At 35.5% G+C, this 17,162-nt stretch overlaps 2 long non-coding RNA genes across 4 annotated transcripts in view; one reads left to right on the forward strand and one right to left on the reverse strand.

Annotated features, from left to right (window-relative positions):
* The window catches only part of LOC130542912 (uncharacterized), a 125,038-nt gene that overhangs the window by 86,824 nt on the left and 21,052 nt on the right, over positions 1–17,162 (forward strand). The gene's annotated exons all lie outside the window — the stretch shown is intronic.
* Positions 10,212–17,162, reverse strand: part of LOC123001984 (uncharacterized) — a 47,833-nt gene continuing 40,882 nt past the window's right edge. For both annotated transcript variants that reach the window (XR_007188088.2, XR_006411414.3), the window contains exon 5: positions 10,212–10,410. This is a non-coding gene — a long non-coding RNA (uncharacterized LOC123001984). The remainder of the gene's footprint in view (positions 10,411–17,162) is intronic.

Genomic DNA, 17,162 nt, shown 5'->3' on the forward strand with positions numbered 1-17,162 from the left:
ATTTGTTGTGCAGAAACTTTTTATCTTGATGAAGTCCCAATAGCTCATTTTTGCTTTCATTTCACTTGCCTTTGGAGATGGGTCTAGCAAGAGGCTGCTGTGGCAGTGGTTGAAGAGATTGCTGACTGTATTCTCCTCTAGGATTTTGATGGATTCCTGTCTCACATTGAGGTCTTCCATCCATTTTGAGTTTATCTTTGTGTATGGTGTAAGAGAATGGTCTTGTTTCATTCTTCTGCATGTGACTGTCCAATTTTCCCAGCCCCATTTATTGAAGAGATTTTTCCCCCCCCATTGGCTATTCTTTCTTGCTTTGTCAAAGATTAGTTGACCATAGACTTGAAGGTCCATTTCTGGCTTCTGTTCCATTGGTCTATGTGTCTGTTTTTGTGCCAGTACCAGGCTGTCTTGATGATTACAGCTTTGTAATAGAGATTTAAGTCCGGGATTGTGATGCTAACAGTTTTGGTTTTCTTTTTCAACATTGTTTTAGCTATTCAGGGTCTTTTCTGTTTCCATACAAATTTTATGATTGTTTGTTCCAGCTCCATGAAAAAAGTTGATGTTATTTTTATAGGTATCGCACTGAATGTATAGATTGTTCCAGGGAGCATAGCTATTTTAACATTTGTTCTTCCAGTCCATGTGCATGGAATGTTTTTCCATTTCTCTATGTCTTCCTCAATTTCTTTCATGAGTGTTCTACTGTTAGTTCTGAGGAAAGATCCTTTGCCTTTTTGGTTAGGTTTATTCTTAGGTATCTTATGGTTTTGGGTACAATTGTAAATGGGATCAACTCCTTAATTTCTCTTTCTTCCATTTCATTGTTAGTTTATAGGAATGCCACTGATTTCTGTGCATTTTATGTCCTGCCATGTTGCTGACTACCTGTATGAGTTCTAGCAATTTGGGGGTGAAGTTTTTGGGTTTTCCACATAGAGTATCATGTCATCTGCAAAGAGTGAGAGTTTCATTTCTTCTTTCCCTATTTGGATGCCTTTTATTTCATTTTGTTGTCTGATTGCTGAGATTAGTACTTCTAATACTATGTTGAACAACAGTGGTAGGAGTCGACATCCCTGCTGTGTTCCTGATCTTAGGGATAAAGCTCTCAGTTTTCTCCCATTGAGAATGATATTCGTTGTGGGCTTTTCATATATGCCTCTCATGATATTGAGGTATGTTCCCTCTATCCTTATACAGTGAAGAGTTTTAAGAAAGAATGCTGTACTTTGTCAGTTGCTTTTTCTGCAACTATTGAGAGGATCATATGGTACTTGTTCTTTCTTTTATTTATGTAGTGTATCACCTTGATTGATTTGTGAATGTTAAACCATCTTGCAGCCCAGGAATAAATCCCACTTTGTCATGATGAATAATCCTTTAAAGTACTGTTGGATCCTACTGGCTAGTATCTTGGTGAGAATTTTTGCATCCATGTTCATCAGGGATATTGATATGTTATTTTAAAATAAGAGAAGTATTCATTGTCATATTACTATTGATAATGCACAAGTGAGTTCACTTTCAGTAGAAATCACGAATAAAATTGTAAAGTAATAATAAAGGTTAATTATTATAGATAGGGTTTCTTTTCTGTTGACAAACACGACAGTTCTGAAGTTTTATTTGGATAGATTTGGTAATAACCAAGAAATTCTAGCTCCTGAACTTGTCTTCATATAAGTAGGTTCTACAGGGATAAAGCCCTGTTTATACCCAAAACAATTCTATTTTCTTTCTTTAAAGGTTTAGGAATGATAACTCTTTCAAAATTAATAAATAGTATTCTAACTTATATTTTTAAATAATAAATTAAATTATATGTGTTAAAAACAAAATTCAACTGAATAAATTTTAAAGATCTTACTGGTTTTATTCAATGACTCATAAACTGTGGAGCATCCAATCTAGCAGAGAGAAAGGAGCCCAGAGGAGATGTAGATAATGAGTCTCTTATAGGCAGAAAGGAGTGGAAACAAGAAAGTTATACTAGGTGAAAGTGTGTATTGGTTATGGCAAGGTAACTTTCCTCTAGGGGGTACCAGAGGTCTATCAGGCAGATTTGTTTAATTACTGCTGATCAGGCAACTTCTTTTTTTTTTTTTTTTAATAATGATTTTTTATTATATTATGTTAGTCACCATACAGTACATCCCCGGTTTTCGATGTAAGGCTCGATGATTCATTAGTTGTGTATAACACCCAGTGCACCATGCAATATGTGCCCTCCTTACTACCCATCACCGGTCTATCCCATTCCCCCACCCCCCTCCCCTCTGTAGCCCTCAGTTTGTTTCTCATAGTCCATAGTCTCTCATGTTTCATTCCCCCTTCTGATTACCCCCCCTTTCTTTATCCCTTTCTTCCCCTACTGATCATTCTAGTTCTTATGTTCCATAGATGAGAGAAATCATATGATAGTTGTCTTTCTCTGCTTGACTTATTTCACTAAGCATTATCTCCTCCATTGCCGTCCATGTTGTAGCAAATGTTGAGAACTCATTCTTTCTGATTGCTGAGTAATATTCCATTGTATATATGGACCACAACTTCTTAATCCAGTCATCTGTTGCAGGGCATCTCGGCTCCTTCCACGATTTAGCTATTGTGGACATTGCTGCTATGAACATTGGGGTGCATATGGCCCTTCTCTTCACTACGTCTGTATCTTTGGGGTAAACACCCAGTAGTGCAATGGCTGGATCATAGGGTAGCTCAATTTTTAACTTTTTAAGGGACCTCCACACGGTTTTCCAGAGTGGCTGTACCAACTTGCATTCCCACCAACAATGTAGGAGGGATCCCCTTTCTCCACATCCTCTCCAACAATTGTTGTTTCTTGCCTTGTCTATTTTTGCCATTCTAACTGGCGTAAGGTGGTATCTCAGTGTGGTTTTGATTTGAATTTCCTTGATGGCTAATGATTTTGAACATTTTTTCATGTGTCTGTTAGCCATTTGTATGTCTTCATTGGAAAAGTGTCTGTTCATATCTTCTGCCCATTTTTTGATTTGTTTATTTGTTTCTCGTGTATTGAGTTTGAGAAGTTCTTTGTAGATCTTGGATACCAGTCCTTTATCTGTAGTGTCATTTGCAAATCTCTGATCAGGCAACTTCTGACTAACTGGTTTAAGATTCCGTTTCTGGCACAACCAAAACTGTAATTAAGTCTCAATTTGGTGACATGGAGCTTAGCATAAGTGACTCCATTTTGAGCCTGTTGTCTTGTATTTAACATATGTAATAAATAAAACAGATGTATTTATTCATGTGTATGCGTATGTATGCATTATGCCTCTCAGTACTCAGGTAATGCCATATTACTAATTCGATTTTACACATTCATATGCTATTGACCAGACTAAAATACACTTTGTCATATTTGATTCTTATAGCAATGTATCAAGTTGGATTACCCCCCCCCCCAGTGAAAAGTGTGGAAACTGAGGACCAGGGACTTACTAGCCAGACATCACATACCTGATTTTGGAATCCATGCTACATCCATTACTCCACTGTGAAAAAACACTGGAAAACCTAGGGTGACATTCAGAATATTATGGTAACTCACTTAGGTAGTGTCCCACATCTAATCATAGCTCCGTGTGTGTGTGTGTATGAAAGAGGGAGAGAGGAAGAGAAAGAGAGAGAGATGTTTAATGTCCTCAGGATCTAAAATTTGCTATATTTTCACTTTGATCTTCAGGACATGGGTTGCAAAGAACAGAAATGCACCTGCATTAGTCTAAACAGAAAAATAATTTGTTAAAAGGGTAAAAAGGAACTCATAGAAAAGAAAGGGAGTCACGTTTGAGGAACTGGACACATGGAGTAGAACAAGAAAACGAGGTGCCTGGCCTCTGCTTCCTGCTTATATCCTACATGCTGGTTCTCTTTCCCTTCTTCCCTCCCTCTCTCCCTTCTCTCTCCCTCCCTCCTTCTCCCTCATCATGTATCTTAACTTTTTCTCTCTGCCTCCACCTTCCTCCCAGTTAGCTTGCTTCTTTCCATGCACAGGAAATAATATGGCTGCTTTCTCCCAGTTATACAGCTCAATTTAAATAAAATTTTCACACTCACCAGTTGCTCTCTTTTAGTCTCAATTACAAATTCCTTGGAGGAGAGAATTTGTTTGGATCAGGTAGAATCAAGCATACACCCTTGGTTCAGTCAACTTCGTCAAATAGCACAACCATGACCTGAGTCCAACCACAGTGAAGGGGAGGTAGGACACTATCACAGAGCAGACACCCCTCAGCATCTTAGCAATTCTTACTGCTTTGTTTTTATTACTATCACACGTGTCAATTGTGAAATTTCAAACAGTACATGAGTTGATATGAAAAATGAATGTGCCTTCCATGTTCGAACATTGGTCCTACGTAGAGGAATAAAGCCCAAGCCACATAGTGTCTGTGCCCATGCTTGGGTGCCCAGCATGATCCTGGGCCTCTGGGCCTGACAGCACACAGTTCTGCACTTTGGTTTTTATGTACTGTATAAAATCCAATGTACTCCAGAAATCTTTTCATAGCAATAGATATAACAGAATTTCAGGTTGTTGGGGCGCCTGGGTGGCACAGCGGTTAAGCGTCTGCCTTCGGCTCAGGGCGTGATCCCGGCGTTATGGGATCGAGCCCCACATCAGGCTCCTCTGCTGGGAGCCTGCTTCTTCCTCTCCCACTCCCCCTGCTTGTGTTCCCTCTCTCGCTGGCTGTCTCTATCTCTGTCGAATAAATAAATAAAATCTTTAAAAAAAAAAAAAGAATTTCAGGTTGTTAAAGATTTTATTTATTTATGTGAATGAGAGAGAGAAAGAGAAAGAGAGCACAGTGGCGGGGAGGGGCAGAGGGAGAGGGAGAAGCGGGCTGCAGGGAGCTCAACACAGGGCTCCATCCCAGTACTCTGGATTCATGACCTGAGTCGAAGGCAGATGCTTAACAAACTGAGCCACCCAGGTGCCCTTGTAGAATTCAATTCTGTGAGCATACACAATTTACTTATCCAGTTCCTTACTGAGGGACACAAAAGGTGGATTTTTTTTCCCTTTCATTGTTTTCATCATTTATTTATTTTGCTCCATACATGTGATTACATCAGTCTTACAAATTCCTGAACTTGGAATTGCTGGATCAAAGAGCTATGCATGCAACTATTTTATGGGTATTGTCAAATTTTCCTCCAAAATGGTGACACATGTACATGAGCAAGTGTATTCTTTCTACCTTAATACTGTGTAATATTAATGTACAGCATTGCTAACTTGATAGATTACAAATTTTGATATGTTTTTTAAAATGTGAATGTCCTTAATGAGGAATGAACTTTAACCTATTTCACTTTTAACATTGTTATACTTCTGTTTGTGAGGATTAAATAATTTAATATTTGCTTAGCACATAGCATATAATAAATACTATAGCTATCATAAAGACATAATAAACACATTGTAATTTAGCAGAAATTATTTTTAATTGATATTCTTTATGTGATACAGAGGTTTATTCTTACATCTTGTATGGACAAATTTATCAAAATTTTCTTTTATGACCTCTGAATTTTGTAGTTTTCTTAGAAAAGATTACCAATAAAGTCAAAGCTTATATTCAAACTACTTGATATTATAATCATTTCAAGTGTTATAGACTGTATACATTAATATTTAAAATTCCCAAATTAAAATGAGTTTCCACGGAGCCCAGTAAAATGTTCAGTTCTTTTAAGAGAGAAATCAGAATTAAAACTAGTAGTCTCTCTATAGAAAACTAGTTAATTAAATAAAACAAACCCTCTCATCTTCTTAAAAGTTAGAAGAATGTTTTTTAAGGAATTATTTGGAAGATCTTAGTTTCTTTAAATATTTAAATAGCCTATTTAAATGTTTGAATATTTGGTCTAATACCCTTTCTTTCTTTTTTCTTTCTCTTTCCATTTATCTTTACTAAGCAGAGACATCAGAGAGAAAAACAACTATTTTTGCTGATAATTTTTTACCATGTGAAAGATATTTTCAATGTATAAAGAATATTTAAGATTTCCCTTTTACTTTCTCAGACTCATTTCTCCTCAATTTAATAAAAGGTTCAAGTATTGATTTTTTTTTTTGAAATTGAACATTTCAAAGGATATGGCTATATACACCTTAGAAGTTTAAAAGTAGATGTTGAAACAGAGACTTAAACATGTTTTATGAAATGTATATATTCAAATAAAAGAGCTTATACTGATATTGGACACATTACAATATGTCACAACTTGCCAAAACTAAGTAATCATTCATTTTACAAATTATCTGGAATTATATAACTTAATACAAGATGATTTAAACATATATAAAATCTCTTTTGGATGATTTAGGCATATTTTATATCTCCCAGGGGACATTTAATCATTTTATTTATTTAAAACTTGGTGGCTTTTTGTCTCTTCTGTTTTGAATAAATGTTTTGCATTTGGAAAATTTTTTGTTTTTAAGAAATTTTTAATAAAACACCTTATATTTTCAGGAAACAAAGCCAAAAAAAATAAATGAGTTTTTTCTTTAGCTACAAAGGCTAAAATAGAGCAATTTTTTGCTTAAATATTCCATAGAGGTTCTTTTCTCTTTTCTTTTTTCCTAATGAAAAGATTACAGGTAACAAACATTATAAATATTGGGGGAAATAAATTCTTTTAAAATTTTCCCTTCTTGTAGTAAGAAATTTGAGTGATATAGTTCTTCAGACAAATGATTATAAGTACAAAATAAAAAGTCAGTGGAGGACGAGCCAAACATGATACATAATAAATACCCAACTCCACACTGCCTCTCACAGCATGGTGTAAGAACCACCCAGGGTGTTAAAATGCATTTCCTGGCTCCCTTTCAGCATGTAGGCAGAATCTTATCCTAGAGTGTGAGTGTGCATTTTACACAAGCACCCACTTGTGGTTATGTTTTGCATATCTTTAATAATGTGTACAATGAGTATGGCATTGAACATGTTTAATTTATGAATAATTTTATATATACTGGGAGTATACGATCAACATATTTCAGAATTCAGTTTGGAGATCAGTGCTCTGAAAGATTGTTTTTGTGTAATTCCAGATGTAATTACTGGAGATTTGGATTGAAATTATCCAGATAATTACTTTAAAGTAACACCTCATTTTGTATATATGGCCTAAATGTTAGCAGTAAAAGTTGAATTCTGTTTCATCCTGATACTAAAGTAATAAAATCACTCACCATACATTGCCCTCTGGCTAACTTACAATTTTCTTTGAAGTTTTAGTGTAATAGTATAACTACTGCTTTCAAAGAGCAAATTTTCTCAAGATACTGAATTTCCTTTTCAATGGAACCTGGATATCTGTGTGGTAGCTTTGTAACGGTGCAGCAGCTGTCCATGGGAGTTACTGGTGATGACTTGGGTTCATGATTTACAAATTGTTTTCAGTGACAGTCTATAAGGGATTCAGGCTTCTCCTCTCTCAAGAAGAAATGTAATAATCTAAGGTAATCACTGAAGTGACAACACACTCAGAAACGTTGTCCACTAGGAAATGTTCACAATGCTATAAAATTTAGGGACAGACAGACATATCTTGTAAAACTGTTGTGTTTCTGGGTGTGACCACAGCAATCATGTCTTTGTTGAATGTAACTTTAAAGCCAGATGGATATAAACTCCCCTCAATCCTGTCATTACAGAGGTCCCATGGGCTCCAGAACTCCCCACTCTGCATGCACCAGGACCCTTTTTCCTGTCTTTATCCTTCCGGGTTTTGTGGTTTGGGTGCTGACTGGTATCTTCAGCTCCTGTGATTACACTCGGCAGAGCATCACTACTTTGCAACCAGCATATGTAGAATCCCTTTCATACTTTAGATTGGATTTCTGCAGCAGTAGGCAGCCTAGCTCAGCAGAAGGCCTGGAGACCTGTGATAGCTTTTTCCAGGGCCGTGCTGCTAAATGTTGAGCTACCGGCTTTCAGAAAAGAAAGAGCCCTGATATGTGGTGTTTGCTGTTTCTGTGGTGTAAATATTCCCACCAAGGCCGGTTCAGGCTGCAGGCACTCACCAAGGCTGAGCTGGGAGGAGATGGTGCAGGAGTTGGGGGCACATAGCTGCTCAGTACTGCAAGCTGGGTGCCCTCCTCTGGGCCAGGATTATGGGGTGGTGATTTTCTCGTTCCTTTCTGTCATCAGCGCCTCTCGCCCCAAGTTCAGGAACAATATTCAAAATGTTCGCCAGCTCCCACGTATCTGTACTGTTCAGATTGGTCGTTGGCCTTAACACCTGAACCAAGAACCCAGCTGACCCTCATTCACTGCAAGTTCTCTGACAAGACCGCTCTGGTCAGAGTTCTTGGTGTCTCATGCAACCATCCAGAGCAGTTTTATGCATATAAAAACACTAATAATATATAGTCTTCCTCCAATTACTTTAAACAAGTGATGAGATACCATACACCCTCTAGAAAACTTGGCTTTTTTCCACTCTACGTATTTCGAATGCCTTCCATATTACTAAGTAGAGATGTTCTTCTTTTTAACAGCTACATGATAATTTTACTATTATGTGGCTTGATCACAATTTGTTTACACAGTGCCTTATTCATGGACACAGAATAATTTTTAATTTTCTGCTTATTTAAAATGCTGAAAGAATAAATTTGTAAGTATGTCAATTTTTATTCTTGCACATATATGTGGGTTAAGTACAGAGAAGTAGGATTACTGGGACAGAGGAATATGTATTTGCAATTAATATATAGTGCCAGATTTCCTTCCACAGGGGTTATACAAATATCCAGCCCACCAACAACGCTCAAAAGTGCCTTCAACAGAATACATCATCAAACTTCAGACACTCCAAATCTGATGGGCAAGAGACAGTATTTTGAGGTAGTTTAAACAGAATTTCCCTATTGTGATTGAGCTGGAAATCCTTCAGTGTAAGACACATTTGTATTTTTTGGTTTTTGAATTCTTTGTTTCATCTCCCTTTCCTTTTTTTTCCCCTCATTGACTTGTTGGTCTTTTCTGTAATAAAGCATATATCAAGGACATTAGTGTTTTGTGATTGAATTGCAAATGTACTTTTCCCAGTTTATCAAGTATCTTTTGATTTTTCTTTGGTGTCTTATACCATGCAAAAATTTTTATTTGATTTAGTAGAATTTATTAATTTTTTTTTTTTCAGTTATGGCTTGTAGATTGTGAGGCAGGGTTAGAAAAACCTTTTCTACTCTGAGATTATAAATTATTTTCTTTTTACAGAATCATTACCATCTTACACCTATACATTTCTCTCCAGAACATATTCATTTGGTTTGCAACTGATCAGTTCTGTAAAATTGACTGGGCATTTAGATATATTGTATGGCATTGCCTTCCGTTTGTTAAAGCCTGGGAGAAGAAAAAACTATAAATCACGAATTCAAATTGTAAATATAGTAGGCAGCATATAAAGAATATGGCAATAGATAATTTTAATGTTAGTAATAATTAGATTTATGGCTAGCATTTATTGAGTGCTTATCCAATAAATTGAGTAATTTATCAAATAATTTATTGAATACTTAGTGCCCTAAATGCTTTACATGCTTTATCTAATGAAATTCTTAAACAACCTTATTGGTATTCCTCTTTACAAATGAGAAGACTGAGGTGTAGATAGGCTAAGCACTTGCCAAGGTCATAAGCTTCTAAGCAGTAGGCCTTGGTTTCTGAGCTGGCCCTTTGACCCTGCTCCCACTGCCTCCAGGAAGAGTGAAACTTCATCCCTGTTAGGTCTCTGGGGACTCCTAATAAAGGCAAAATGTGCTCTGTCCCTGAAGACAGTTGTCTACAGGTCCTGGGATGATGGTGAATGGCCCTACTCATTGTAGGGAAAAGGTAGAAAATGATAGATAGTTTGTGGGGGGCATTTGATCTTTGGACAATTGTAGAGGAGCTTAAGCATTTTCAACATTGGACAATGATAGTGTTTTTGGACAGTGTTTTAAGCTTATGTCAACTGGCTTGCCTACTCCCAACATGCTGGGTATCTGCAGAGTATTTGGGAACATGGAATAAGAGTCCTTATTTTCTTTCTTTTTTTTTCCTATAAATAATCGTATCCTGGGGATTCAACATTTGATGGAACAGTAGTTTCATTTCTACAAAAACAAGACAAAAAGAGTTTGATAGAACAAAACAGAACAAATGCTAAGTGTACATTGGTTTATTGTAATAACAAAAGCAAAAATCCCAAAACCTATGAAGCTAATTATATCTAATACCAAAATGAGTCAAGTCAGATAAAAGGTGAGATTAGGAGCAGGGCCACCTTCCTCTACGTGTCAGGCTGATCTCCATGCAGGACCATTGGGCACCTTCACTGTCTCTGCCAGAAGTTTCTAAAAGAATACTGTAGGTTCTATAAATGAGATCACAAAACATTCTTAAATATTTGAAACATAGTTTATATATGGAGTTTTATTTCACTGTGTATGTAACTAGACCAATCAGCAGTAAATTTTAAATATAATAAACAAGAACTATCACATTTTTCTGTTAATTCTACTAGTGTCACATTGCCAAGTTTCCGTATACAATGATAAGTACATATGAATTCATGTCCAACAATCTCAATTATAAATGGGAACATATTGTATGTTTATTAGATATAAAATTTAAAAAATATTACAGAGGTTTCATAATCATAAAAATAATTAAATTAGGAGAAACAGAAAGAAAAAATAAACCTTATGTGACAGAATAAATTAAACATGGGAGCAAAAACTCAGATTCAGATGGCATCTTTGATTACATTAGTACATGATTTTTGGTTTCAGAACCTAGGGTCTTCTTTTTTGTTTTTATTTTACTTCCAGTTAGTTAACATACAGTGTAATATTAGTTTCACGTACACAATATAGTGATTCAACACTTCCATGTATCAGCCTGTGCTTCTCATGACAAGTGCACGCCTTAATCTTCATCACCTATTTCACCCATCCCCCACCCATCTTTCCTCTGGTATAGTATACACACACACATATATACACATACATCTATTCTTTATCCATTCATCAGTCAGTGAGCACTTGGGCTGCTTCCTTATCTTGCCTACTGTAAATAATGCTGCTATAAACATAGAGGTGCATGCATACTTTTGAATTAATGTTCTTGTATTTTTTTGGGTAAATATCCAGTAGTGGAATTGCTGGATAGTACGGTAGTTCTATTTTTAACCTTTTGAGGAAACTTCATACTGTTTTCCACAGTTGCTGTACCAGTTTGCATTCCCAACAAAGTGTATGAGGGTTCCTTTTTCTCCACAACCTGACCAACACCTGCCCTTTCTTGTGTTGTTGATTTTAACCATTCTGACAGGTATGAAGTGATATCTCGTTGTGGTTTTGATTTGCATTTCCCTGATGATAACTAATGATGAGCATCTTTTGATGTGTCCGTAGGCCATCTGGATATCTTCTTTGGAGAAATGTCTGTTCATGTGTTCTGCTCATTTTTTAATTGGATTATTTTTTGGGGGGTGTTGAGCTGTATAAGTTCCTCTACGTGTCAGGCTGATCTCGGATATATTTCGGATAATAACCCTTTATCAGATACGTCATTTGCAAATATCTTCTCCCATTCAGTAGGTTGTCTTTTAGTTTTGTTGATTGTTTCCTTCACTGGGAAGAAGCTTTCTATTTTGATGTAGTTGCAATAGTTTGTTTTTGCTTTTGTTTCCCTTGCCTCAGGGGATGTATCTAGAAAGAAGTTGTGTTGAGAATGTTTACATCTATGTTCATCAGGAATATTAGCTGGTAGTTCTCTTTTTTAGTGGTGTCTTTATATGGTTTCAGTATCAGGGTAATACTGGCCTCATAGAATGAATTTGGAAGTTTTCCTTCTTTTTCTATTTTTTAAAATAATTCAAGAAGAATGGGTATTAATTCCTTTTTAAAAGTTTGGTAGAATTTATCTGTAAAGCCATCTGGTCCTGCACTTTTATTTGTTGGGAGATTTTTTTTTTTTAATTACTGACTCAATTTATTTGCTGGTTATCAGCTTGTTCAAATTTTCTATTTCTTCTTTTTCAGTGTTGGTAGTTTATATATTTCTAGGAATTTATCCATTCCTTCTAGGTTGTCCAATTTGTTGGCATATTGTTTCTCATAATATTCTCTTATGATTGTATTTCTATGGTACTAGCTTTATTTCTTCTCTCTTGTTTGCAACTTCATTTGAGTCCTTTCTCTTTTTTTCTTGGTAAGTCTGGCTAGAAGTTTATCAATTTTATTGACTTTTTCAAAGAATCAGCTCCTGGTTTCATTGTTCTATTGCTTTTTTTTTTTTTAGTTTCTGTATCATTTTTTTCTGCTCTATTCTTCATTATTTCCTTCCTTCTGCTGGTTTTAGGCTTTGTTTATTGTTCTTTTTTTAGGTCCTTTAGGTGCAAGGTTAAGTTGTTTATTTGAGATTTTTCTTGTTTCTTGAAGTAGGTCTGTACTGTTATAAACAGTTTTTGCTTCATCGCAGAGATTTTGGACCACTGGTTTTCATTTTTTCCATGTACTTTTTTATTTCTTCTTTATTTCCTGATTGACCCATGCATTGTTTAGTAGCATGTTATTTACCCTCCATGTATTTGTGGTCTCTCCAAATTTTTTCTTGTGGTTCACTTCCTGTGTCATAGCCATGTGGTCAGAAAAGATGCATGGTATGACTTCAATCTTCTTTTTTTGTTGAGGCAGGTTTTGTGGACTAATATGTGATCTATTCTGGATAATGTTCAGTGTGCAATCAAGAAGAATGTATATTCTGCTGTTTTAAGATAGAATGTTCTGAGTATAACTGTTAAATACATCTGTTCTAGTGAATCATTCAAAGTCATTGCTTCCTTGTTGATGTTCTGTTTAGTGGATCTGTCCATTGATGTGCATGCAATGTGAAAGTCTCCTACTATTATTGTATTATTATTGATTGGTTCCTTTATGCTTGTTATTGACAGTTTTATGTATTTGAAAGGTGGTCCCAAGCTGGGTGTATAAATATTGTTATATCTTCTTGTTGGATTGTCCTCTTTATTATTATATAGCATCCTTCTTTGTCTCTTATTACAACCTTTGTTTTAAAGTCTAGTTTGTCTGATATAAGTATTGCTACTCTGGCTTTCTTTTGACATCCATTTGCATGATAGATGTTTCTCCATCCCCTTCTCACTTTCAATCTGCAAGTGGCTGTAGGTTTAAAATGAGTCTCTTGTAGGTAACGTAGATGTGTTTTGTTTTATCCATTCTGTCATCCTATGTCTTTTGATTGGAGCTTTGAGTCCATTTACATTCAAAGTAATCATTGATAAATGTATTTATTACCATTTGATTACTTGTTTTTTGGTTGTTTCTGTAGATTTTCTCTGATCCTTTCTTGTCTTTCTCTCTTTCATGTTTTCCTGTTTTTCTTTAGTGATATGTTTGGATTTCTTTTTTTTTTTTAATTTTATTTTTTGCATGTCTCTTTGTGGTTTTTGATATACAGTTATCATTAGGTTTGTATATAACCTCTTCTGCATATAGCAGTCTATATTAAGTTGATGGTAGTTAAGTTTGAACCCATTTTTTTCTCCTCTCCTCCCCACATTGTAGGTGTATGTTATTATATCTTATATCCCTTTTTTCCTTGACTGATTTTTTTTACAGAAATATTCATTTTTACTGCTTTTGTGTTTCCTATCTTTTTACTGTCACTTTTGGTCTTTCCTTTCCATTTAGAGAGTTCCCTATGATATTTCTTACAGGGCTGCTTTAGTGGTCACAAACTCCTTTAGTTTTGCTTATCTGGGAAACTCTTTGTTTCCTTCTATTCTGAATGATAGCCTTGATGGATAGAGTATTCTTGGATGCAGATTTTTCCCATTCACCACTTTAAACATACGACAAACTATGCCCTTCTGGCTTGCAAAGTTTCTGTTGAAAAGTCTTTTGGTAGCTTTATGGGTTTTCCCTTGTAAGTTAATGACTTCTTTTTCTTGCTGCTTTTAAGATTTTTAATATGTTTTGATGTGGGTCTGCTTTTCTTGATTTTGATGGATATCTCTGTGCCTCCTGGATCTGGATGTCTATTTTCTTTCCCAGATCAGGGAAGTTTTCAGTTATTATTTCTTCATTATAAATTTTCTGCCCTCTTTTCCCTCTCTTTTTCTTCTGGAACTCCTATAATGCAAATGTTATTATGTTTAATGAAATCGCTGAGTTCCCTAAGTCTATTCTTGTTTTTTGTAATTGTTTTTCTCTCTTTTGTTCAGCTTGATTACTTTCCATTACTCTGGCCTCTAGGTCACTAATTCATTCCTCTGTTCCTTCCAGCCTGCTGTTCATTCCATCATGCATTGTTTCTTACTTCTTTTATTGAGCCCTTCATCTTTGCTATGTTATTCTTTACCTCTGGTTAACGGTCTCATTCATGTCTTCCACTCTTTTTTAAAGTCCAGTGAGTATCCTTATGATCAATGCTTTAAATTCCCTATCAAGGAGGTTACTTATATCTGTTTCACTTAGATCTCTGGCTATGGCCTTGTCCTGTTCTTCCATTTGGAATAAATTTCTCTGTCTCCTCATTTTGTCTACCTCTCTGTGTCTGCTTCTCTGTATTAAGAAAGTTAGTTGTGTCTTACATTTTTGTTAGTAGTGATTTTATGAAGAAGAGGTCCTGGGATGCCCTGCAGTGCAGGATCCCTTGTTCATCAGAACCTGGCACTTCAGGAGAGTATCCTATTTGTGTTGCTTCTGCCCTGTTCTTGTGTCTGAGTCAGTTTTCTGTTCAGTGCAGTTGTCTGCACTGACTCTGCCTGTTGTGGTCTGTGCTTGCTCTTAATCAGAACTTAGAGTCTTAAAATTAATCTACTCCCTTATTTTTAAATAACTAGATTTACCTTGCTTAAGTGTTTTAAGGGGTGATGTGTACAAAGAAAGGAAGTCTAAAGAAGGTTAGAGAAGACAGCCTCTGAAAACAAGTGTCATCAACAATTTTAAGAATCTTTCTCAATATCACTTTTATTTCCCTTCCTTGCAGATAAACCCTAATTTTTAAAAGAAAATTAAAATAACAAAATAAAGTTCTTAGCTTACAATAATGGAGGAATAAAATTGAGTAAATATTGCTAAAGGAGTATTTAGAATGGAGCCAGGAGGACATTGAAAATTTAGGGCTTGTGCACCTTGTCTCCTGCCTCAAATTCTCAGAATTGCTGAACTCAGCTAAAAGCCAAGGCATCTGCTGCAAGTTAGAATGGACAGAAATGGACTTTCTGCCCAGCCTAGCCCTAGCAACCAGTCATGTATAGATAGTGTAACTATAGCTGTCAGTACCAATCACATTTCATTCAAAACAACTTAAGAAAATTCCCTTTTTCCTCTTTAAAAGCTCTAGCCTCCTTTGTCTTTCTGGAGCATGCTTTTGATTTCAGTAGACTCTGTGTTTCCCAGATTGCAATACCTAAGACTCTAAATAAATGTACACATTTTATTTTGCAGCTTGCAGTCTTATCTTTTGTTGGCCTACACTCAGTTGAAGTTGACTAAAATACACTGAAACAGCACTGGACTGCTCTAAATTCATTTAAAGAGGCCAATAAAACCTCATTCTATGACTGAATACAAAGAAATGATTTATCCTGGGAAGTAAAATAAAATTGTTGGCAAAACTGATTTGGGATTAAAAACAACCAAACGTAATTCAGCCTTGAATAACTCTTCATAAAGCTCCATGGCTCTTTATGGACACTAAAGGCAAAGTACTGAAAAACAGCTCTTTATAACTAAGATACCTTTACTCTATTAATCTAAACACTATATACACTGGTGACTCTTTTGGCTTAAGGATAGGTATAAAGATAAAATTCTTCACCTGATATTCCATGCATGGACCAAGCTGGAGTTGCTGGCTAGTCACTCATATGGACAGCATTGAAGTTCAGTGAAGTTCATGGTGATTAATACGCAAGAATATTCAGTGGCCTATAACTAACACAACTTAAGTTGACTTTGGTAACTCTCTAGGTAGGTGACCCTGAGCAAGTCACTTGTATTTATACTTTAGTTTTATTGAGTTTAAAAGTTGCTAAATTTTGAACTCTTCTATGTCACATAGGATTTGAGAGTTAATAAAAATAAAAATATTAATTATTTTTAAAATAACTTGCTGAAAAATCAAAAAGCCCAAGTATTAGCAAGATACTAAGGCATTGGCTATCCTCTTGAAATTTATTCATTCAATAAACTCTTTTTTAAAAAAACTAATGAAGTTTTGAAAATTTACAAATAAGGTTTATAACAAATGGGTAAGGTGTAAATAATAATGAATCAATGGCCATATGTCCACCATCTGTTGCAGGACAGAACATCCTGGATTCTCTCTGTTACACTGTATGAAGTAACCATTAGATGAAATTTTGCCTGTCATTTTCTAAATTTTTCTATATAGTTTCAAAAGGCATTTAGTGTTTGTGTGCCTTTAGATGTAAGGTGTCATGCTACTTTAAAGGTAGGAGTATTGGTTAGAATTATGAATAACTTTTTAAAGCGTATTCTCTAAACAATACACTTCATTTCATAATGCAAATCTTTGAAGACTGGAGGCATCCTCATGGATCTTCCTCTACTTCATAAGGAAAGTCTTTTTTTCCCCCTAATTCATTGATTTTTAATGCTGTTTCTAGGAAAATAACCCAGCACAGCTGAGCAGATTTTGGCATTTCCTAAGAAGCTGTCTATCCCTTACTAGAATTTCTCTTTTTCTTTCACCTATATTTTACAAAAAATAAGTTATTGAGGTGTGTGATGTTGTGATTTATAATAAGACATATGTATTTGTTCTGTCCAGCTTCTGGCAAAGAGCTTTTAAAACCCTTAAAATTTCCTAAGTGAGGTGAGGGATAAAAACTATCTTTTGTTACATAGAAGAGGTGATTTTTGCAAAACAACTAGGTATGAGAGCAGGTTGCCAGGGGAGTGGCATTGAGATTAGAAGGTTGGAATTTTCAATTCCATACCCCTCCCACCTTCAGAGAGGAAAGAAAGGCTGGAGTTTGAATCAATTAACAATGGTCAATGATTTAATCAATTGTGCTATATAATGAAGCTTCCATAAAAACCCAGAAGAACAGGGTTGGAGAGTTTCCAG

The sequence above is a fragment of the Ursus arctos genome, unplaced genomic scaffold, assembly GCF_023065955.2.
Source record: "Ursus arctos isolate Adak ecotype North America unplaced genomic scaffold, UrsArc2.0 scaffold_6, whole genome shotgun sequence".
Lineage (NCBI taxonomy): Eukaryota > Metazoa > Chordata > Mammalia > Carnivora > Ursidae > Ursus > Ursus arctos.